Source organism: Staurois parvus, unplaced genomic scaffold (assembly GCF_062004578.1).
Source record: "Staurois parvus isolate SC_StPar_1 unplaced genomic scaffold, SC_StPar_1.0 ptg000826l, whole genome shotgun sequence".
NCBI lineage: Eukaryota > Metazoa > Chordata > Amphibia > Anura > Ranidae > Staurois > Staurois parvus.
The window spans coordinates 871,805-895,200 of NW_028318622.1; the positions used below are offsets into that span (position 1 = coordinate 871,805).

General features: G+C 50.2%; 1 long non-coding RNA gene across 6 annotated transcripts in view; it reads left to right on the top strand.

Annotated features, from left to right (window-relative positions):
• Window positions 1-23,396, top strand: part of LOC149443917 (uncharacterized) — a 496,075-nt gene that overhangs the window by 195,921 nt on the left and 276,758 nt on the right. For all 6 annotated transcript variants that reach the window (XR_016306595.1, XR_016306594.1, XR_016306593.1 and 3 more), the window contains 2 exons: window positions 1,811-2,026; window positions 20,514-20,607. This is a non-coding gene — a long non-coding RNA (uncharacterized LOC149443917). The remainder of the gene's footprint in view (window positions 1-1,810; window positions 2,027-20,513; window positions 20,608-23,396) is intronic.

The window sequence follows — 23,396 nt, forward strand, 5'->3', positions numbered from 1 at the left end:
AATGTACTACTTTGGGGAAGTGATCAGTATTTTTTTTTTTTTTACACAATTTGCTTATAGGAAAGAATTACTTTGCTATAAGCAAGCATTTACCTGAATGACATCGATTCATTCAGGGTTTTTTTTTTTTTTTTTTTGTGCTTAGCTGTGATTTGGCCACAGCTAATCACATGACATGTGCATGTGATCGCTGTGACCATTCACAGCTAGGCAGTAGTATACAATGGATGGCATGAATGAATGATCCATTGTATTCAACTGTCATGTGATCTGCTGGGATTGGTCACAACAGGTCACATGGTACCAGTAACGGGGCCGATACTCAGATCTGTCACCAGCCGTGTCCGAAGTACACGGCCGGTGACAGATGGCGCCGCTCTGCAGGAGCGCAATCTGCGCATGTGTGGGAGGACGCCATATGACGTCCACCCGGAACGCTGATGACATTTGCTGCCCGCCATTCGGCCATAGGGCGGGCGGCAAATGGTTACATTTTTTTATATATATTTTTTTTTTTTTTTACATACTGTCACCCTAGCAGTAGTGTCACCATGGTGACACTGTACTACTTGTGGGGGGTGATGAAGATTTTTTTTTTACACTGATTGCTTTTACACCCATAAAGGCTGTAAGAGGAATCATTTCTCCTCTGTGGCTGCATTCTTGCAGCCATTGAGAACTACTGAGTGAGCTGTGATTGGTCACAGCCTGTCACATGGTACAAGGCTGTTGTGAATGGCCCTGTACCATGTGACCTCTGTGATCATTCTGTGACATCTTGCTTACTACTCTGCATGTGATCACTGATTGGCCAATCAGTGATCACATGATCCGGACCTCGTACAGAGGTCCCGTATGACGATCGGTGTTCCACTGTGTCCGGAGGAAGCACAAGCAGGGTGCGGGGAGGCCGTTTATAAACGGCCACCTGACCCTGCACTGCCACCATCCGGCCGTTTATATACAATGGGGGACGGGAGGTGGTTAAGTCAAATAAGTCCAGAAGCGCTTGTTTTTTATAACCAAAAGTGAAAAATGTAGTTATTTTACGAAATTTTTGGTCTTTGTTTTTATAGAGCAAAACATAAAAAAATGCCGAGGCGATCCACACCACCAAAAGAAAGCTCCATTTGTGTGAAGAAAAGGACACAAATGTTCGGGTGCAGCGTTGCACGACCGTGCAATTACCAGATGAAATAGCGCAGTGCTGAACAGCAAAAAATGGCCTGGTTTGGGGGGGGGTAAAACCTCTGGAGGGGGAGGAGTTAAGGCCCCCGTAACCACTTCCAGGTCCTGGTGTCACTTTCCTGGACCAGGGAATAAGCTGATGGAGGGCAGGAGAGACTTCGGGGGCCTAACAGACCCCTAATGTCTCATTAAAGAGAACCTGTCACTGCAAGAAGTATCACTTTAGGGGACTTCTGGTCCCTTTATGTGATAAAAATGGAGCCACAGGGCACTCTGAAGAGCGATCTTCCTCCTCACACCGTCTTCTGTTCGATTTCATCACACAATATATGCCCCGTGTATACTACAATAGAATCGTTGTGCGCCAATAAAGCGTTCGGGTTTGGCTTGAAGGAAAAGGACCCCCCTCCCCACATTTCCAGCTGGGGGCCACGAGGCCCAGACTGCATGACACGGTTTTGGGGGTTCCGGCCTCCTCTGTCACCCTGATCCTAAATATGACAACAAAGGCCTGTGTAGTAATGATCAGGAAATGGTTATTTGTCATGGCAGCCATTTTTATTATGGGCAGGTGAACCCATCTCCCTTCACTTCCTGGAACTCTGCCTCTCCCTTCTGACAGGAAGTTCCCAGGATGCATCTGTGAGGCCAATGCCAGGAAGTGTGAGGAGAAGTGAACCCAGGGAGCTCTGTGGAGGGAAAAGTCCACCTCACAGCCGAACCGAACCCATCGATTGGACTTCCCTGACGGCTCACCGTGATTGGTCACTGCCTCAGCAGCTTGTGAACTGTCCTTCCACTGGCTGGTGACATCACCATGGCAACGACAGCTGAACAGGTAAGGGATGGGGGGGGGGGGGGTTGTGTGATGAAGTGGAACTGAACCTTTGTGTCTTCTACAGACAAGGAAGCCGCCATCTTAGCCTCTGATTGATCTGCTGTTGCCATGGTGATGACACCGGCCTGACACTTGGGATGTTCTGGGAAAAATGATCAATTGATTTTATCAACTTTCCATTTCTCCGCCCCCAGACCTGCATTTCTCCGCCCCCAGACCTGCATTTCTCCGCCCCCAGACCTACATTTCTCCGCCCCCACACCTGCATTTCTCCGCCCCCACACCTGCATTTCTCCGCCCCCACACCTGCATTTCTAGCTGGCAGGACATCAGCCCTATACAAGGACGGCCATGACTGACTGTGAGGTACTGTAAAGGGGGGCAGTATTATGTATGAGGTGGGGGCGGGGGGGGGCAGTATTATGTGTGAGGAGGGGGCGGGGGGGCAGTATTATGTGTGAGGAGGGGGTGGGGGGGCAGTATTATGTGTGAGGAGGGTGCGGGGGGGCAGTATTATGTGTGAGGAGGGGGCGGGGGGCAGTATTATGTGTGAGGAGGGGGCGGGGGGGGGCAGTATTATGTGTGAGGAGGGGGCGGGGGGACAGTATTCTGTGTGAGGAGGGGACGGGGGGCAGTATTTCGTGTGAGGAGGGGGCAGGGGGGCAGTATTATGTGTGAGGAGGGGGCAGGGGGGCAGTATTATGTGTGAGGAGGGGGCAGGGGGGCAGTATTATGTGTGAGGAGGGGGCAGGGGGGCAGTATTATGTGTGAGGAGGGGGCAGGGGGGCAGTATTATGTGTGAGGAGGGGGACGGGGGGCAGTATTCTGTGTGAGGAGGGGGCGGGGGGGCAGTATTCTGTGTGAGGAGGGGGCGGGGGGCAGTATTTCGTGTGAGGAGGGGGCTGGGGGGCAGTATTATGTGTGAGGAGGGGGCAGAAGGGCAGTATTATGTGTGAGGAGGGGGCAGGGGGGCAGTATTATGTGTAAAGAGGGGGCGGGGGCAGTATTATGTGTGAGGAGGGGGCGGGGGGGCAGTATTATGTGTGAGGAGGGGGCAGGGGAGCAGTATTATGTGTGAGGAGGGGGCGGGGGAGCAGTATTATGTGTGAGGAGGGGGCGGGGGGACAGTATTATGTGTGAGGAGGGGGCGGGGTGGGGCAGTATTATGTGTGAGGAGGGGGCGGGGGGACAGTATTCTGTGTGAGGAGGGGGCGGGGGGCAGTATTTCGTGTGAGGAGGGGGCAGGGGGGCAGTATTATGTGTGAGGAGGGGGCAGGGGGGCAGTATTATGTGTGAGGAGGGGGCAGGGGGGCAGTATTATGTGTGAGGAGGGGGCAGGGGGGCAGTATTATGTGTGAGGAGGGGGCAGGGGGCAGTATTCTGTGTGAGGAGGGGGCGGGGGGGCAGTATTCTGTGTGAGGAGGGGGCGGGGGGCAGTATTATGTGTGAGGAGGGGGCAGGGGGGCAGTATTATGTGTGAGGAGGGGGCAGGGGGGCAGTATTATGTGTGAGGAGGGGGCAGGGGGGCAGTATTATGTGTGAGGAGGGGGACGGGGGGCAGTATTCTGTGTGAGGAGGGGGCAGGGGGGCAGTATTATGTGTGAGGAGGGGGCAGGGGGGCAGTATTATGTGTAAAGAGGGGGCGGGGGCAGTATTATGTGTGAGGAGGGGGCGGGGGGGCACTATTATGTGTGAGGAGGGGGCAGGGGAGCAGTATTATGTGTGAGGAGGGGGCAGGGGGGCAGTATTATGTGTGAGGAGGGGGCAGGGGGGCAGTATTATGTGTGAGGAGGGGGCGGGGGGGCAGTATTATGTGTGAGGAGGGGCCGGGGGGCAGTATTATGTGTGAGGAGGGGGCGGGGGGGCAGTATTATGTGTGAGGAGGGGGCGGGGGGCAGTATTATGTGTGAGGAGGGGGCGGGGGGGCAGTATTATGTGTGAGGAGGGGCCGGGGGGCAGTATTATGTGTGAGGAGGGGGCGGGGGGGCAGTATTATGTGTGAGGAGGGGGCGGGGGGCAGTATTATGTGTGAGGAGGGGGCGGGGGGGCAGTATTATGTGTGAGGAGGGGGCGGGGGGCAGTATTATGTGTGAGGAGGGGGCGGGGGGCAGTATTATGTGTGAGGAGGGGGTGAGGGGGCAGTATTATGTGTGAGGAGGGGGCGGAGGGGCAGTATTATGTGTGAGGAGGGGGCGGGGGCAGTATTATGTGTGAGGAGGGGGCGGGGGGGCAGTATTATGTGTGAGGAGGGGGCGGGGGCAGTATTATGTGTGAGGAGACACTTTCACCCCCGGACACTCCCCCCCCCCCCCCCCCAGGCCAATTTCCAGCTTTCAGCGCTATCACACTGTGAATGACAATTGCGCGGTCATGCAACACTGGACCCGTATGAATTTTTTAGCATTTTTTTGAGACACATAAAGCTTTATTTTGGTGATATTTATTCCCCGCTGGGATTTTAATTTTTTTTGCTATGTAAAAGATCAAGTCCAAACATTTTGAAAAAAATTATATTTCATCATAAATCTCGGCCAAAATTTATTCCGTTATATTTTAGTAAAAAGAAAAATAACCCAAATTAATTTATAACCAAAAATTAAATTTTTTTTTACATTGTTATTTAATTTTTTTAAATTATTATTATTATTTTTTTGGTTTTTTTTTTTATTTTGCATCCTGTCCCCCTAGCAGTGTGGGGTCACCATGGTGACTCTGTACTACTTGTGGGGGGTGAGGAAGATTTTTTGTTTTTACACTGATTGCTTTTACACCCATAAAGGCTGGAAGAGGAATCATTTCTCCTTCTCTCTGGCTGCATTCCTGCAGCCATTGAGAAATACTGTGTGAGCTGTGATTGGTCACAGCTTGTCACATGGTACAAGGCTGTTGTGAATGGCCCTGTACCATGTGATCTCTGTGATCAGTCACAGATTTCACACGTAGTAAGCAGTGATGTCACAAGAGGGAGCGCACATGTAGGGGGCGGGGAGGCCCCTGCACTGCCACCGTCTGGCCGTTTATATATACATGGGCCGGACGGGAGGCGGTTAAATAGTCCACTAGACACCAGAATGTGTGCTGGACGTGTCCGTGTGCACATGCATGTCGTTGTTGCATTCTTACATGCTTAGCTAGGCTCCCATGCTGGAAAACATGTCCACGTTTATACTAACATACATGAATAACTGCAATCTCTGACAGCTGACATGAGGCTGCTGACCCTCCCTATTGGTCCTGCAATATGATGGGCTGCCTCACTGACCAATGAGCAGGGTAATGGGGGGCAGTAAAAGCTGAACTTCTACAGGAAGTGAGATGTGCACATGGCTTTGCGTGCCAACATTCCTCATGTATGATCGGTCTGACATGCTGGGGATACTCATGTATGATCGGTCTGACATGCTGGGGATACATAAACAATATGGAGCCGCACTCCAAGTCCACAATACATCCATGACCTGGATAGAGATACTCCACAGGATGTGTTCCACTGACATGTTTCACCCCGGGGGTGGGGCTTTATTGTAGAGTGACCTCGGCCTATAGATTTCCCATCATTCACTCTGACAGGTGACTCCACCCCTCAGTATGGATGTCATGTGATGTAGGACGCCCCCTGTAGGATCTGAATGTTCAGCATTGTACAGCGGCTTCTCTCAGGACAGACTCCATGCTGCTCTATAGGTGATCACGGATGGTAAATTCAGTTTACATGGATGACATCACAGGAGACTTCCATTGTCACACTCATGTAGGGGGGAGCCAGATTCTCCACCCTGCTGTCATCCATCATTATATCCCCCCAGGTGGGACTCCAACCCCCAATCCCTGGCTTAGGCCAGTGCCTCCTCCATGAGGCCTCCGGGGTTTTACTTCTTTGTGTTTTTTAGTGTACAAGCCGTGTTTATTGAGGATAAATCCATAGAAGGAGCTGATTCCGGGGATGGACATCGGGGATCTGTCACTGTTATCCTCGGACTCCTCACAGGTGGGGCCTTTTCAGACCCCTAAACCTTCTGATAATATTCATTAACTGATCAAGAAAAATGGAAAAGAACCTTCTCTGTCTATATTCTATGTTCAGAAAAGAATCAAGCACCCCAGGTGGGACTCGAACCCACAATCCCTGGCTTAGGCCAGTGCCTCCTCCATGAGGCCTCCGGGGCTTCGCTTGTCTCTTGTGTTTTTATTGTTATTTTGTGGAACGTAAATCAGTGTACAAGCCGTGTTTATTGAGGATAAATCCATAGAAGGAGATGATTCCGGGGCTTTGATGGACATCAGGGATCTGTCACTGTTATCCTCTGACTCCTGAGGGGTGGGGCCTTTTCAGACCCCTAAACCTTCTGATTATCCAGAGGAAGGCAAAGCCCCCCCCCCCCTTTTCCCAAAAAATTCCTTCCTGACCCCCCAAGGCGATCTCATTGTCCCTGAATCATCAGTCTAGGGTGCCCGGTTCACCTCCCTGTACAATGCTCAGAAGGTAGAGGTGGGACCCCAACATCAAGGGGGCCCATCCAGGAATGGACTATATTCGGTATAGATATGGACGGTATACGGTATGACTATGGACAGTATACGGTATAGATATGGACAGTATACGGTATAGATATGGACGGTATATGGTATGACTATGGACAGTATACGGTATAGATATGGACGGTATACGGTATAGATATGGACGGTATACGGTATGACTATGGACAGTATACGGTATGACTATGGACAGTATACGGTATGACTATGGACAGTATACGGTATAGATATGGACGGTATATGGTATAGATATGGACGGTATTCGGTATAGATATGGACAGTACACGGTATAGATATGGACAGTATACGGTATGACTATGGACAGTACACGGTATGGCTATGGACTATATTCGGTATAAGTCCCTAAACCTTCCGATGATCCAGAGGAAGGCAAAAAATAACCCCTGGGTAAGATGGTCTCCAATGGGGAAAAAATTCCTTCCTGACCCCCTAAGGCGATCGGAATGTCCCTGAATCATCAGTCTAGGGTGCCCAGTTCACCTCCCTGTACAATGCTCAGAAGGTAGAGATGGGACCCCAACATCAAGGGGACCCCATCCAGGAATGGACTATATTCGGTATAGATATGGGCGGTATACGGTATAGATATGGACAGTACACGGTATAGATATGGACAGTATACGGTATGACTATGGACAGTACACGGTATGGCTATGGACTATATTCGGTATCAGTCCCTAAACCTTTCGATGATCCAGAGGAAGGCAAAAAATAACCCCTGGGTAAGATGGTCTCCAATGGGGAAAAAATTCCTTCCTGACCCCCTAAGGCGATCGGAATGTCCCTGAATCATCAGTCTAGGGTGCCCAGTTCACCTCCCTGTACAATGCTCAGAAGGTAGAGATGGGACCCCAACATCAAGGGGGCCCCATCCAGAAATGGACTCTATTCGGTATAGATATGGACAGTATACGGCGTGGCAATGGACAGCATACATCATGGAAATGGACAGTGTACGGCGTGGCAATGGACAGCGTACGGCGTGGCAATGGACGGCATACGGCGTGACAATGGACGGCATACGGCGTGGCAATTGACGGCGTATGGCGTGGCAATGGACGGCGTACGGCGTGGCAATGGACGGCATACGGCGTTGAAATGGACGGCATACGGCGTGGAAATGGACGGCATACGGCGTGGAAATGGACGGCATACGGCGTTGAAATGGACAGCGTACGACGTTGAAATGGACGGCATACGCCGTGGAAATGGACAGCATACGGCGTGGCAATGGACGGCATACGGCGTGGAAATGGCGTGGAAATGGGCGGCATACGCCGTGGAAATGGACAGCATACGGCGTGGCAATGGACAGCATACGGCTTGGAAATGGACGGCATACATTTTGGAAATGGACAGCATACGGCGTTGAAATGGACGGCATACGCCATGGAAATGGACGGCATATGGCGTGGCAATGGACGGCATACGGCGTGGCAATGGACGGCATACGCCTTGGAAATGGACGGCATACGCCATGGAAATGGACGGCATACGCCGTGGAAATGGACGGCATACGCCGTGGAAATGGATGGCATACGGCGTGGCAATGGACGGCATACGGCGTGGCAATGGACGGCATACGGCGTGGCAATGGATGCCGTCCATTGCCACGCCGTATGCCGTCCATTGCCACACCGTATGCCATCCATTGCCACGCCGTATGCCGTCCATTTCCATGCCGTATGCCATCCATTTCCACGGCGTATGCCGTCCATTTCCACGGCGTATGCCGTCCATTTCCACGCCGTATGCCGTCCATTTCCACGCCGTATGCCGTCCATTTGCACGACGTATGCTGTCCATTTCCATGACGTATGCTGTCCATTTCCATGACGTATGCTGTCCATTTCCATGACGTATGCCCTCTAGACTGACACCCCTACATTACCACCCTGACAGATCCCCACCCCCCTCCAGACTTACACCCCCCTACCTTCCCGCCGTGACAGAACCCCACCCTTCCAGACTGTGAATAATGATTACAGTAAAATATCCATCTGGCTTTAAGTCGCACCCACTGGTTACATAGTAAAGGTGCTCGGTGACTAAGGGGTTAATTGCATGTGGTTTGCTTGGCGCCCTCCCTGGCAGCTGTGGGGTTAACCCTTTGTGTGGGTGTTTAGCTCCCGCTGGGCTCTCTGTTAATACTGATGATGGTGAAATCCTGTCCCCCCCCCCTCCAGCATCTCCACTCTGTTCATAGAGAGCATGAAATGCTGCACCCCCCGTTCTGTAATGATGCCGAATTGTCGCCCCCCCCAAATGAAATCCTGACCCACCCCTGGCATGCTGCCCGGCATCTGTGGGGTTACCTGGTTGCAGGTTCTCCGTGTGCTCGGCTCCTTCTCCTGATCGCTTTCTTGCACAAGGCACGGGGGGCAGATTTTCATGGTGCACAGTTTGTACCGCTACGTAACTGTGCTCTGTGTGCGCCGTTCTTACCGCAACACTGCGCCAATGTGCGGCATCAAAAAACACAGCACACCTTAGTGCAGGTCACCGCGTATTTCTTCACAGTGCCTCACCTCAGTGCAGGTCACCGCGTCTTGCCTCACCGCGTCTTGCCTCACCGCGTCTTGCCTCACCGCGTCTTGCCTCACCGCGTCTTCCCTCATATTACAGTTGCCGCTTCACACGTACAGAATGTAATGGCGGCGATGGAGTTCCTGCCATTAACTGCAACTTAAAATGCTCGCTGATGAAAGAGAATTTGCTGAAATTTTTCTGCTCTTCCATCTCCATCTCCGGATCTTCCTTGGGTATGAAATCCGCCATTTCTATTCTTCCATATTCGGGTTGCTCCGGAATCTGCAAAGAGAAGACATTCATTAATATTTCTGGGTGATACAGAAAATGGTGACAGAGCTTGGTGACCCCCAACCCCCCGAAGTGCAGCGATTACCCCAGGAGGGGTCCTTCCAAGAAGCACAACACTGCAATAACACCCCCGTCATGTGTATCTAATCCCGTCACCCCAGGACAGGAAGTGTGTTATTGGCGGGATCACCAGAATACAGCAGGTGTGAGCTGACACATAAACAATAATGATGGCCAATAGTAAAGACAATTCATTCAGACTCGTCTTCAGGCTATGCGATTGTCCAGTGATCACAACATCACCGACAAAGAGAAGAATGTATGTACTTACCATTCCCGATGTCAGCGGTGAGGGTGTCTTTCCTTCCTCCAGCTCGGTCCAGTTGATCTCGGCGAGGAATGGATGCTCTCTGACGTTCCTCACAAGACGCCATCTTATCTCTTGATCTTTGGTTAAGAGCTGTAAAGAAAACGGAAATATGATAAGAAAAACTGACAATATATGGGACCAACAGAACCCCCCATTTCAATGTTTGATTCTGACAGTGACGTATTTCAGCTTCCTTGGTTTTGGTATAAAAGCTGAATGCAAGGAAGCCTGGAAAGGCTTAATAGAAGGTAAATGTCTGTGTATACTGACCTTTTCTAGGAATTCAAACAAGTGTTGATCCATAGTCTCCGGATAATATGGACACATGTGCAGAATTCTCTGCTCTATGTCACCCACTTTATTGGGGTTGGTGCAGAAGGGGTGTTTGCGGAATGCCATCTCAAACACAATCACCCCCAAGGAGAAATAGTCGGCTGAGCTGAAGTATGGAGAATCATTAAGGATCTGTAGAAACAAAAGAGGACAAAGAAGGATTAGGACCTTGGCAGGCCAGGCAGAGGACAGAGGAGACTCCATGCTGACGTATGGAGCCTCCAGGAGTCCTAACATTGTACTCAAAATATATCAAACTGAGGCGGAGCTTGTAAAAACTGGAGGTGGGGCTTACAGTGGAAGAATAGTCAAATCCTTTTTTGTTTTGTAGTTTTGGATGGAGTAATTTAGGGTTCGGAATCCTGGCAGATTATTCTTTGCTGTCTGTGTACCATCATTCCCTTCATTCCTGTCCTAGAGGAAGCCAGAGGTCATCTCCCAAAGTGAGGGGACAATTTTCTCCTAATTTCCTTTGCAGTGACAATGGTCACCAATACAGGTAGAGGGTGAATCTCCCCAATGGGGACACCAATAAAAACCTGACAGAGGATCTAACCCTCGCCCACTGTATCCAATACTAAAAGAAGGTTTTGCCTTGAGGTACACTTTGCGTCTCTTAAAGGAGACAGAGGTGTACGGAGCCCAATAGCTCAATGTTCACAAGCGCTCACCATGGTATAGAGAAGGAGTAGAGCAGGTGAGGCGTTCCTGAAGCTTTTATCCCATTTGTATGTGTGAATCGGGCGGACAGATCCATCCATCTACACCCGGCCTCAATGTCCTCTACAAAGAGGCTCCAACACTGCTGCAACTCTCAACTTCCCACCTTTTGTTGGATATAGTTCTGACCTGGGGACCCAGTGACAGCAACCGGGGCCCCAGTGGGGGAATTCTCCATCTAATGAAAGGGGGGCCCCCTTTATGTCTTCTCTATATCCCATAATAAACATTACAATGGCGTCTAATATCAGGACGTCATGAAACTTACCTCTGGAGCCATGTATAGCATTGATCCCGCCATTTCATATTCCCTGTTATAATCTGTGATGTCAACTGCGGCCAAGCCAAAATCGGCAATTCTGATGTGTCCGGCGCCGTCCAGCAGAATGTTCTGCGGTTTGAGGTCTCTGTGAAGAAAAGAAGTGGACTGTTAGCTCTGCATATATCACATTAGATGAAAAGATATGTTCACCTTTCATAACACGTTACATGTGACACCCATATTCAGAGTGTAACATGTTCTGATCAGACCGCCCCCCCTCCCCCACTTTGACAGCTAACAGGGGATCTTCTCCCTCCTCGCTAGCTGTCACATTTAAATGGCCACGTCACTCATTCACTGTGTTATGTGAAGGAGAAACTACAAGTCTCAACGGCCTTAGAGGCTGTCAGCTTGTAGTTCTCATTGAACCGCCGTGGTAGTTCATCGATTCGGATCAGTGTATCTGCTTGTCCATATATCCCATACAGGTAAGCAGATACACTGACGGATCTGCAGGAGACCTGCATGGCACCGGCAATCTGCTGATCGCTGGAGCAATGGTTTACAGGCTCCTGCAAGCAAAAAAAATGAAAGCTGAATTTGGGTAAAAGAATAAAATACCGTTGTAGTGGAGCTCCCCCCACACTGCAAGGGTTAAATCCTGGTTTATGCCCGGGGTACCAATAATATGGACATTTACCCAATCTCCCGCTCCCTCAATACACCGAGGACACTAAGGGACCGCCCCCCAAACTGAAGCATCCAGGAGAAGAGGGGAGCGGGGGAAGGAGGTCAGTAAAAGTCCTTGTTATTGGTCCCTTAGACCTAAATACCCATTTAACCCTTACAGTGCTGTGGGAACCCCTTACTACAAGGGAGGAGTTTTCATTTATCTGGGGTTCAGCTCTAAATATCCCACTGTTAGTCAGCTGATCCAAAACTTACCTATGCATGATCTTATGAGAATGCAGGAACTGCAGGCCGCATAATATCTCCGCAGTGATGAATCTGATGGAGAAAAAAAATATAAATTAGCATTTAAATCATTACAGACCAATAAAAGTAAAATGTATAATGGGGTATGGGTGGAGGGTTATGGGTGGAGGGGTATACGTGGAGGGGCATGGGTGGGGGGGCATGGGTGGAGGGGCATGGATGGAGGGTTATGGGTGGAGGGGTATACGTGGAGGGGCATGGATGGAGGAGTATGGATGGAGGGGCATGGGTGGAGGGGCATTGGTGGATGGGTATACGTGGAGGGGCATGGGTGGAGGGGCATGGATGGAGGGGTATACGTGGAGGGGCATGGGTGGAGGGTTATGGGTGGAGGGGTATACGTGGAGGGGTATGGGTGGAGGGGCATGGATGGAGGAGTATGGGTGGAGGGCATGGATGGTGGGGCATGGGTGGAGGGGAATTGGTGGATGGGTATGGATGGAGGAGTATGGGTGGAGGGGCATGGATGGATGGTTATGGTTGGAGGGGTATATGTGGAGGGGCATGGATGGAGGAGTATGGGTGGAGGGCATGGATAGGGGGGCATGGGTGGAGGGGCTTGGATGGAGGGGTATAAGTGGAGGGGCATGGATGGGGGGCATGGGTGGAGGGGCATGGATGGAGGGGCATGGATGGTGGGGTATGGGTGGTGGGGCGTGGGTGGAGTGGTATGGGTGGAGGGGCATGGATGGAGGGGTATAAGTGGAGGGAGGCATGGATGGAGGGGCGTGGATGGAGGGGCATGAATGGATGGGTATAAGTGGAGGGGTATGGATGGAGGGGTATAAGTGGAGGGGCATGGATGGAGGGGTATAAGTGGAGGGTTATCAGTGGAGGGGTCATGGATGGAGGGTTATGGGTGGAGGAGCATGGATGGAGGGGTTATAAGTGGAGGGGCATGGATGGAGGGGTATAAGTGGAGGGGCATGGATGGAGGGGTATAAGTGGAGGGGTATAAGTGGAGGGGCATGGATGGAGGGGTATAATTGGAGGGGCAAGGGTGGGTGGGTATGGATGGAGGGTTATGGGTGGAGGGGCATGGATGAAGGGGTATGAATGGAGGGGTATAAGTGGAGGGGCATGGATGGAGGGGTATAAGTGGAGGGGCATGGATGGAGGGTTATGGGTGGAGGGGCATTGATGGAGGGGCATGGATGGAGGGTTATGGGTGGAGGGGCAGGGATAGAGGGTTATGGGTGGAGGGGCATGGATGGAGGGGTATAAGTGGAGGGGCATGGGATGGGGGGTATAAGTGGAGGGGCATGGATGGAGGGGCATGGATGGAGGGGCATTGATAGAGGGTTATGGATGGAGGGGCATGGATGAAGGGGTATGAATGGCCTGACTACGTCATTGCCTATGCTCAGTGGTCAGTCACCCCCAACTCCATTGTGGACCCCATCATTGGACTTACCTTACAACTTTCAGATCCAGAATTTCCTTTTTCATCAATCCCGCAAGCTCCCCTCCGCTGAGGAATTCCATGACAAATACCAGCAGAGTCTGTGTGAAAAGAAGAGGTAGAGGTTACATTAGACATGGAAGATTTCACGTTGTGGATTAATATACAGAAACACGCACACAAGTTCAGAAAACCAAACAGAGTAAATACGTAGGCCGCCATGGCTGGACTGTCCTGATCACAGTACTGGGTTTGTCTGGCTGTTAGGGTGATCCAGTCACTTCAGTAGTTTGGTCACCATCCTGGAAGTCTCATGTAGATCAGGAGGTCTGACGACTTCTGTCCTCCTAGCTGTAGACTCCTTCTGGATCCGACTCCAAGTTCTGAGTCCAGAGTCAGCCAGACGAAGGTCAGCAGTGGCAGCCTCTCAGTAAATGGTTTCTGTAAAGAAATCCCCTACTCTGTACAGTTGACCTAAGCAACCTCCAGCTTTGTAGGTGGCGCTCTAGAGTTCTGCTCCTTCCCATACTGCTTCCCCGACTACAGCCGGAGCCCTCCGAGAACCTGATGTGGGACACAAGTGGAGCTCCCCTCCTCCTTTCACCATTCCTCACTCATTGGCTGAAGAACTAATTGATCAGCCCAAAGACTGTCAAGAGGGAAGCTTATCCTTGTGTAAGTTCTGACTCCCAAAAAGTCACCATTTGAGTAAATATTTTGGGGTTGTGGATCAGTGTTGGGGCGCAGTACAGGAAAGAGAAGAAGAAATGGAAAATGGAAAAACTTACCTCTGTCTGGAATGATCCAAATAGATGTGTGATGAAGCGGCACTTGCTACCGACTTCAAGTACGGTGCGCTCTATGATGGCACACTCACCTTCACCTTCCAGGTGACTTTTTTTAATCAGCTTCACCGCCACTTTCTGTTCAATGGCGGGATGGGAGGCCAACACCACCTTCCCATAAGCCCCCTTTCCAAGTACTTTATGGAAGGTGAATGTTTCCATTGACAGTACCTGTGGCTGGTCAATAATAGTGCCGAGCGAAGGGTCATTATTCACCGTGTCAAAATATAGGGATTCCGAAGGAGATGGCACATCGGATTTCGCACTATGGTATGATCCGGATGAAAATGACAAATTGGATTTTGTACTGTGGAATGATCCGGATGAAGATGACGTTGCTGGGAAGTCTGAACCCCTCCTTATGGCTCTATGGTATGATCCATCCCGTATGATCATGTAGCATTCTCCGGATGAAAATGACAAATTGGATTTTGTACTGTGGAATGATCCGGATGAAGATGAACTATCCCACGTTGCTGGGAAGTCTGAACCCCTCCTTATGGCTCTATGGTATGATCCATCCCGTATGATCATGTAGCATTCTCCGGATGAAGATGACAAATTGGATTTTGTACTATGGAATGATCTGGATGAAAATGACAAATTGGATTTTGTGCTGTGGTATGATCCGGATGAAGATGAACCGTTGCACGTTGCTGGGAAGTCTGAACCCCTCCTTATGGCTCTATGGTATGATCCATCCCGTATGATCATGTAGTATCCTCCGGATGAATCCGAGGTTGGGTCTTTGTTTTTACCTGGAGAGAGCAAAAAAAAATGAATTACACGTCATGCATTGATATTACACAGAATCTGTCAACATTTACTTTTCCTCTACATATGTGTGAATGTCTTCCGTGTCTTGTGTCACCCGGTTCTCTTTATGGGAATTCTATACATGGACAATGTGGGGGTTCTGGGCCCCGGGAGTCCATTCTCAGTACACGGCGTTCTGTGCCAGGACAAGTGTCAGCCATCAGAAATCCTCTCTGCCCTGAGATCCTGGTGATAAAGACCACCAATCTGCTCCATTACATAGGCAGGCTGTGCTTCCCGCTTAGTATGCTGGTGATTTACTCCCCCCTCCCCCCACAATGCAATCCCATCATTCTGCTTGTCCTAACTTATGATTGCAATATTCTATATTGGTTTTATCTCGGCGGTTGTACAACAATGGTGCTACTTGGACTGGTAATGGTCTAGAGGCTGAAATACGAAGTGCACTCACTAGAATGTTATAATTGAGTAATACAGAGTGGGGGGGGGGTGCAGGAGCAGGGGTGAGGGGTGCAGGGGTGGGGGGTGCAGGGGTGGGGGGTGAGGGGTGCAGGAGCAGGGGTGAGGGGTGCAGGAGCAGGGGGGGGGTGCAGGAGCAGGGGTGAGGGGTGCAGGAGCAGGGGTGGGGGGTGCAGGGGTGGGGGGTGCAGGAGCAGGGGTGAGGGGTGCAGGAGCAGGGGTGGGGGCTGCAGGAGCAGGGGTGGGGGGTGCAGGGGTGGGGGGTGCAGGGGGGGTTGTGAGTCCTGTGGGCGGATATGTTCTGGACGCTCTATGATAAAATAGGAGGAATCTTCTTCTGCTCCTGCAGCCCCCATACAGAGCCCAGAACACGGCTGACCACATGACTACTCCCAGTGACAATGGTGGGAATGGCGGAGATGGGGGCAGCAGCACTGTCAGCCTGCCATGTGCAGTCCTTTGTTTGCCATTGGGCTGCCTGTCAGGTCCGTGCATCTCCTTCACTCCTTATACCCAGGGGCGGACTGACAACTCCTGGGGCCCCTGGGCAATAGGGGATCATGGGGCCCCTGTGTCCTTTTCCAAACTAAAAAAACCCTGTGAAAAGGTACCAGGGGCATCTCATGGGGCCCCCTACTGACCCCGGGCCCTCGGGCAGTGCCCGAGTTTCCAAATGGTCAGTCCGCCCCTGCTTATACCTGTCCACTTCCACCTGATAGCTGTCACCTCCCACCTGATACTGGTAACCTCCCACCTGATACCGGTCACCTCCCACCTGTTACCAGTCACCTCCCACCTGATAAATGTCACCTTCCACCTTTTACCGGTCACCTCCCACCTGATAAATGTCACCTCCCACCTGTTACCGGTCACCTCCCACCAGATAAATGTCACCTCCCACCTATTACCGGTCACCTCCCACCTGATAAATGTCACCTCCCACCTGTTACCGGTCACCTCCCACCAGATAAATGTCACCTCCCACCTATTACCGGTCACCTCCCACCTGATAAATGTCACCTCCCACCTTTTACCGGTCACCTCCCACCTATTACCGGTCACCTCCCACCTGATAAATGTCACCTCCCACCTTTTACCGGTCACCTCCCACCTGATAAATGTCACCTTCCACCTGTTACTGGTAACCTCCCACCAGATAAATGTCACCTCCCACCTGTTACCGGTCACCTCCCACCTGTTACCGGTCACCTCCCACCTGATAAATGTCACATTCAAATCTGATTGGCTGCCCAATGGTCAACTGAAGAGTCAGCCAACTGTGAAATGCTGCTAATTGGAAGCCATTGTCTTAGTGTTTCCCTAGCCTGCTATAGGAAGGGTCTCAATGGAGAGATTTCCCTTCATCATCTATTCTGTGAACACAGCAAGACTTGGGAAGAAATCTCTCCAAGACAGTTCAAGACAGTTGTCACCGGAAGCCGTGTCCCCATCAGAAGATTTCCCCTCTTTTCTTGTCCTGGTGGATCTTCCATCACCTCCCACCCTGATGACAATGGTGATCAGGACACATGGAGAGGGTGAGTCTCCCTAATGGGGACCTGGCAGGGATCCCCCCCCCAGGTGTATATGGCAGTGACCCCCCCTAGGTGTATATATCAGTGACCCCCCCAGGTGTATATAGCAGTGACCCCCTAGGTGTATATGGCAGTGACCCCCCCAGGTGTATATAGTATATATGTGGGTGACATACATTACATTTCCCTGCAGTGTTTGCATTATATCTCTCTATTAGAATACTTACCATCAGCGTCTCTCCTGGTTTTCGTTTGACAAATTGGACAAAAGGGCCAAATCCTGCGTGCAGCTGCTTTAACCCCGCGCCTAATTGCCCTACGCACACCGCTTTTAGGGGCGGTAACATGGGGCTGTGCGGTTGGTTGGCAGCCCTCTGCTGATGGTCCCGCCCTCTCCTGTGTTGGACCCTCTTGGTTGGTGTTCAGAGGGTCAAATTTCTTGTCTTTCTTGAATAGTCGTCTAATTGCCCCAGCCACACCCCTTTTAGGGGCGGTAACATGGAGCTGTGTGGTTGGTGGGCGGTCCTCTACCAAGGGTCCCACCCTCTGCTGTGTTGGACCCTCTTGGTTGGTGTTCAGAGGGTAAATTTTCTTGTCTTTCTTGAATATCCGTCTGATTGCCCCAGCCACACCCCTTTTGGGGGCGGTAACATGGGGCTGAGCGACTTGCTGGTGATCCTTCATTGGGAATTCGTCTCTCTCCTGTGCTGATTGCGCTGGAATTCTGCTCAGAAAATGCTCTCTGGTTTGGTTGTTGAAGTTGAACATCGAAAGGCGAGCGATTCTGAAGAGAAACTACAATTGCTTCCTCTCTCTTCAAAGGTCAGTCACAATCTGAGGCTCCCTCACCGTGTGATGTCACACTGAGCATGTGACCTGTGATGTCACAGTGCTCTGTTGCCATGACTACCGGAAATATGCAAATGAGGCTACTTTCAAAGTGAGCATGTGACCTGTGATGTCACACTGAACAGGAGGTTAAATGACCAAGCCTGTGCTCTGTTGCCATGACAACCAGAATATGCAAATGAGGCTAATTTCAAATCTGTTGGCGGCCATTTTTTTTTTTTTTTTTAAATTTGAATTCCTTGGCTGTTGCTGAGAAAATAACTGACATTTTTTTTTTTAACCGTTTCAATACAATTTTATATGGCAATTTTCCCCCTTCCTGCCCAGGCCATTTTTCAGGTTTAGGCGCTCTCACACTTTGAATGACAATTGCGCGGTCATACAACATTGTACCCAAACTAAAATTTTATCATTTTCTTCACACAACTAGAGCTTCCTTTTGGTGGTATTTAATCACCGCCGGGGGTTTTATTTTTTGCTAAATTAACAAAAAAAGACCAAAAATTTTGAAAAAAAACCACATTTTTCTTTGTTTCTGTTATAAAAGTTTACAAATAAATAATTGTTCTTCATAAATTTAGGCCGAGATGTATTCTGCTCCATGTCTTTGGTGAAAATAACCCAAATTAGGATGTATTATTTATCTGTAGGAAAGTTATAGAGTTCACAAACTATGGTATAGATCTGACTATTGATCAATCCTGAAGTACTGACAGCCAATCTAATTTCTTGAGGTCCAAGAATGTCAGAATAGTACAGATATCCCCCAAATGTCAGGACGGTACAGATATCCCCCAAATGTCAGGACAGTACAGATATCCCCCAAATGTCAGGACAGTACAGATATCCCCCAAATGTCAGGACAGTACAGATATCCCCCAAATGTCAGGACGGTACAGATATCCCCCAAATGTCAGGACGGTACAGATATCCCCTAAATGTCAGGACAGTACAGATATCCCCCAAATGTCAGGACAGTACAGATATCCCCCAAATGTCAGGACAGTACAGATATCCCCCAAATGTCAGGACGGTACAGATACCCCCCAAATGTCAGGATGGTACAGATATCCCCCAAATGTCAGGACAGTACAGATATCCCCCAAATGTCAGGACAGTACAGATATCCCCCAAATGTCAGGACGGTACAGATATCCCCCAAATGTCAGGACGGTACAGATATCCCCCAAATGTCAGGACAGTACAGATACCCCCCAAATGTCAGGACGGTACAGATATCCCCCAAATGTCAGGACAGTACAGATATCCCCCAAATGTCAGGACAGTACAGATATCCCCCAAATGTCAGGACAGTACAGATATCCCCCAAATGTCAGAACAGGACAGATATCCCCCAAATGACCCCTTTTTGCAGAGTAGACAGTCCGACGTACTTCATAAGAGGCATGACAAGTTTTTTGAAGTTGTATTTTTTGTCATAAATTTTCGGAAAAAATTAAAAAAATTATTTTCACTATTTTTTTTTTTACATAATGTCACCAGTGCAGTACAGCGTCTTCATATAACTAGCATGGCGGTGATCAGGGACACTGACTGGTGACAGTATGAAAAAAAAATATATATATATATTTATTTATTTTTTTTTTATTATATTTAATTTTTTATTACATTTTTTTAAAGATTTTTTTTTTCATATTTTACTATGACCAAAGTAGTACAATGTTACCATAGTAACATTGTACTACTTTGGGGGAGTGATCAGTATTTTTTTTTTTTTTTTTTTATACACAGTTTGCTTATAGCAAAGAATTACTTTGCTATAAGCAAGCATTTAGCTTCGATTCATTCAGTTTTTTTTTTTTTTTTTTTTTTTTTTGTGCTTAGCTGTGATTTGGTAACAGCTAATCACATGACATGTGCATGTGATCGCTGTGACCATTCACAGCTAGGCAGTAGTATACAATGGATGGCATGAATGAATGATCCATTGTATACAACTATCATGTGACCTGCTGTGATTGGTCACAGCAGGTCACATGGTACCAGCTACGGGAGCCGGTACTCGGATCTGTCATCGGCCGTGTCCGAGGTACACGGCCCGTGGCAGATCCCGCTGCTGTGCCGCAAACTGCGCATGTGCGGGAGCACGCCAAATGGTGTGCACCCGGAATACAGGAGCGCATTTGAAGCCGCCAAACGGCCATTGGCCAGGCCGCTAATGGTTAAATTTGAATTCCTTGGCTGCTGCTGCAAATCATTCTGTTTATTGTGGGGGTGTGAGGGGTGAATTCACCATACAGATCAGTTATTGGGAGGGGGGGTCTATATCTGGTCATACAGTATATATCCTGTAGCAGCCGGTAATAGTCGTCCAATAGCAGATCGATCCTCACTGCACACGGCTCTGATCGTTGGACTGACAATCACTCCACCATCCAGCCCTGCCCCCGACTCCTTGTATACAGACACTCAGCTTTCCTATGGGGGGGTCATAGTGTTTATATCTTACTATATACAGAACACAAAGACTGAATTAAACATTTCCCTTTTTACTCTGAAATCTATGAAGTCGATGGATAAACCAATCATTTCTCTCCGTAGATTTCCTGTATTCTGAACGTCTCTGAGGAAGAAATAACGGAACACCGAGTGGAAGTTCTGAGATTTACAAGAAATCGCCTCCCCTGACGTCCTGGTAAGAAGAACATCTCAAACAAAAACGGGGCGGGGGGGGGAGGGTAGTGGGAACACCCCAAAATGAAGGTGTGCCCCCCGGGGTGACGTCTCATATTTTGATAATCAGGAACCCGGCTGGTATTGAGGGGATAAAAAATACAGGAAAGTGTCCTTAGACTTGTTATAGACGTCCAGTGAAGCCGAGTGCAAGTTCCCTGCAGGAATAGAGTGCACTGCGCTGAAACTGCATTATGTGCAATGGCTGGATGTCCTGTATATTCCCCGAACACCAGGAAATCCTGCAAAACAATCCCATCATTTCTGGGGGTCAGAGGACTCTTCCACCCCCCTCCCCCACCGCAGTGATTTCTTCTTCCCCACTGCGGTGAATGGGTGAAACCATCTACTGGGGGGGGGGGACAGCGCTGTGTATATACAGAGATCCCCCCACATTACTCCCTGTGTACCCCAACCGTCTACTATAGGGGGTGACAGTACAGAGCTGTGTATATACAGAGATCCCCCCACATTACTCCCTGTGTACCCCAACCGTCTACTATAGGGGGTGATAGCACAGCGCCATGTATATCCTGCTTTGAAGCCGTCACAGCTGACAGCCAATCACAGACAGCGGAAGCATTTCATGTACACACGCCTTGTTTTCACGTGATTGGTTTGCAGCTTTGGTTGCTCAGGTGGGTTGAGATTTGTGTTTTTAACTCATCCCTCCTGACAACCCGGGAGTCACCTTGGAGGATTTCCTCCATACCCCATACCTGCGTCCTGATCACCTCCATACCCCATACCAGCATCCTGATCACCTCCATACCCCATACCAGGGTCCTGATCACCATCATACCCCATACCAGCGTCCTGATCACCCCCATACCAGCGTCCTGATCACCCCCATACCCCATTCCAGCATCCTGATCACCACCATACCCCATACCAGCATCCTGATCATCTCCATACCACATACCAGCGTCCTGATCACCACCATACCCCATACCAGTGTCCTGATCACCGCCATACCCCATACCAGCGTCCTGATCACCTCCATACCCCATACCAGAGTCCTGATCACCGCCATACCCCATACCAGCATCCTGATCACCGCCATACCCCATTCCAGCATCCTGATCACCACCATACCCCATACCAGCGTCCTGATCACCTCCATACCCCATACCAGCATCCTGATCACCTCCATACCCCATACCAGCGTCCTGATCACCGCCATACCCCATACCAGCATCCTGATCACCACCATACCCCATACCAGCGTCCTGATCACCGCCATACCCCATACCAGCCTCCTGATCACCTCCATACCCCATACCAGCGTCCTGATCACCTCCATACCCCATACCAGCGCCCTGATCACCGCCACACCCCATACCAGCATCCTGATCACCTCCATACCCCATACCAGCGTCCTGATCACCTCCATACCCCATACCAGCGTCCTGATCATCTCCATACCCCATACCAGCGTCCTGATCACCGCCATACCCCATACCAGCGTCCTGATCACCACCATACCCCATACCAGCCTTCTGATCACCGCCATACCCCATACCAGCGTCCTGATCACCACCATACGCCATACCAGCGTCCTGATCACCTCCATACCCCATACCAGCATCCTGATCACCTCCATACCCCATACCAGCGTCCTGATCACCGCCACACCCCATACCAGCGTCCTGATCACCGCCACACCCCATACCAGCATCCTAATAACCACCATACCCCATACCAGTATCCCGATCACCGCAATACGGTGCCTAGGGGCAATGATTGGTGACATAGGGGTAATAAGCGTTGACATAGGGGTGCTGAGAGATGACAGGGATGATAAGAAGTGACTTAAGGGCGAGGAGATCAGACATAGGGGCGATGAGAGGTGACATAGGGGCGATGAGAGGTGACATAGGGGCGATGAGAGGTGACATAGGGCTATGAGACGTGACATAGGGGCGATGAGAGGTGACATAGAGGGGATGAGAGGTGACATAGAGGGGATGAGAGGTGACATAGGGGCGATGAGAGGTGACATAGGGGTGATGAGAGGTGACATATGGGTCATGAGAGGTGACATAGGGGTGATGAGAGGTGACATAGGGGTCATGAGAGGTGACATAGGGGCGATGAGAGGTGACATAGGGGTGATGAGAGGTGACATAGGGGTCATGAGAGGTTAAATAGGGGTCATGAGAGGTTAAATAGGGGCGATGAGAGGTGACTTAGGGGAGATGATAGGTAACATAGGGGCGATGAGATGTGACATAGGGGCGATGAGAGGTGACATAGGGGCGATGAGAGGTGACATACGGGCGATGAGAGGTAACATAGGGGCGATGAGGGGTGACATGGGGTGATGAGAGGTGACATAGAGGTCATGTGAGGTTAAATTGGGGCGATGAGAGGTGACATAGGGGCGATGAGAGGTGACATAGGGGCGATGAGAGGTGACATAGGGGTCATGAGAGGTGACATAGGGGTCATGAGAGGTGACATAGGGGCGATGAGAGGTGACATGAGTGATGAGAGGTGACATAGGGGCGATGAGAGGTGACATAGGGGTGATGAGAGTTGACATAGGGGCGATGAGAGGTGACATAGGGGCGATGAGAGGTGATATGAGTGATGAGAGGGGACATAGGGGCAATGAGAGGCGACATGAGTGATGAGAGGTGACATAGGGGCGATGAGAGGTGACATAGGGGCGATGAGAGGTGACATAGGGGCGATGACAGGTGACATGAGCGATGAGAGGTGACATAGGGGCGATGAGAGGTGACATAG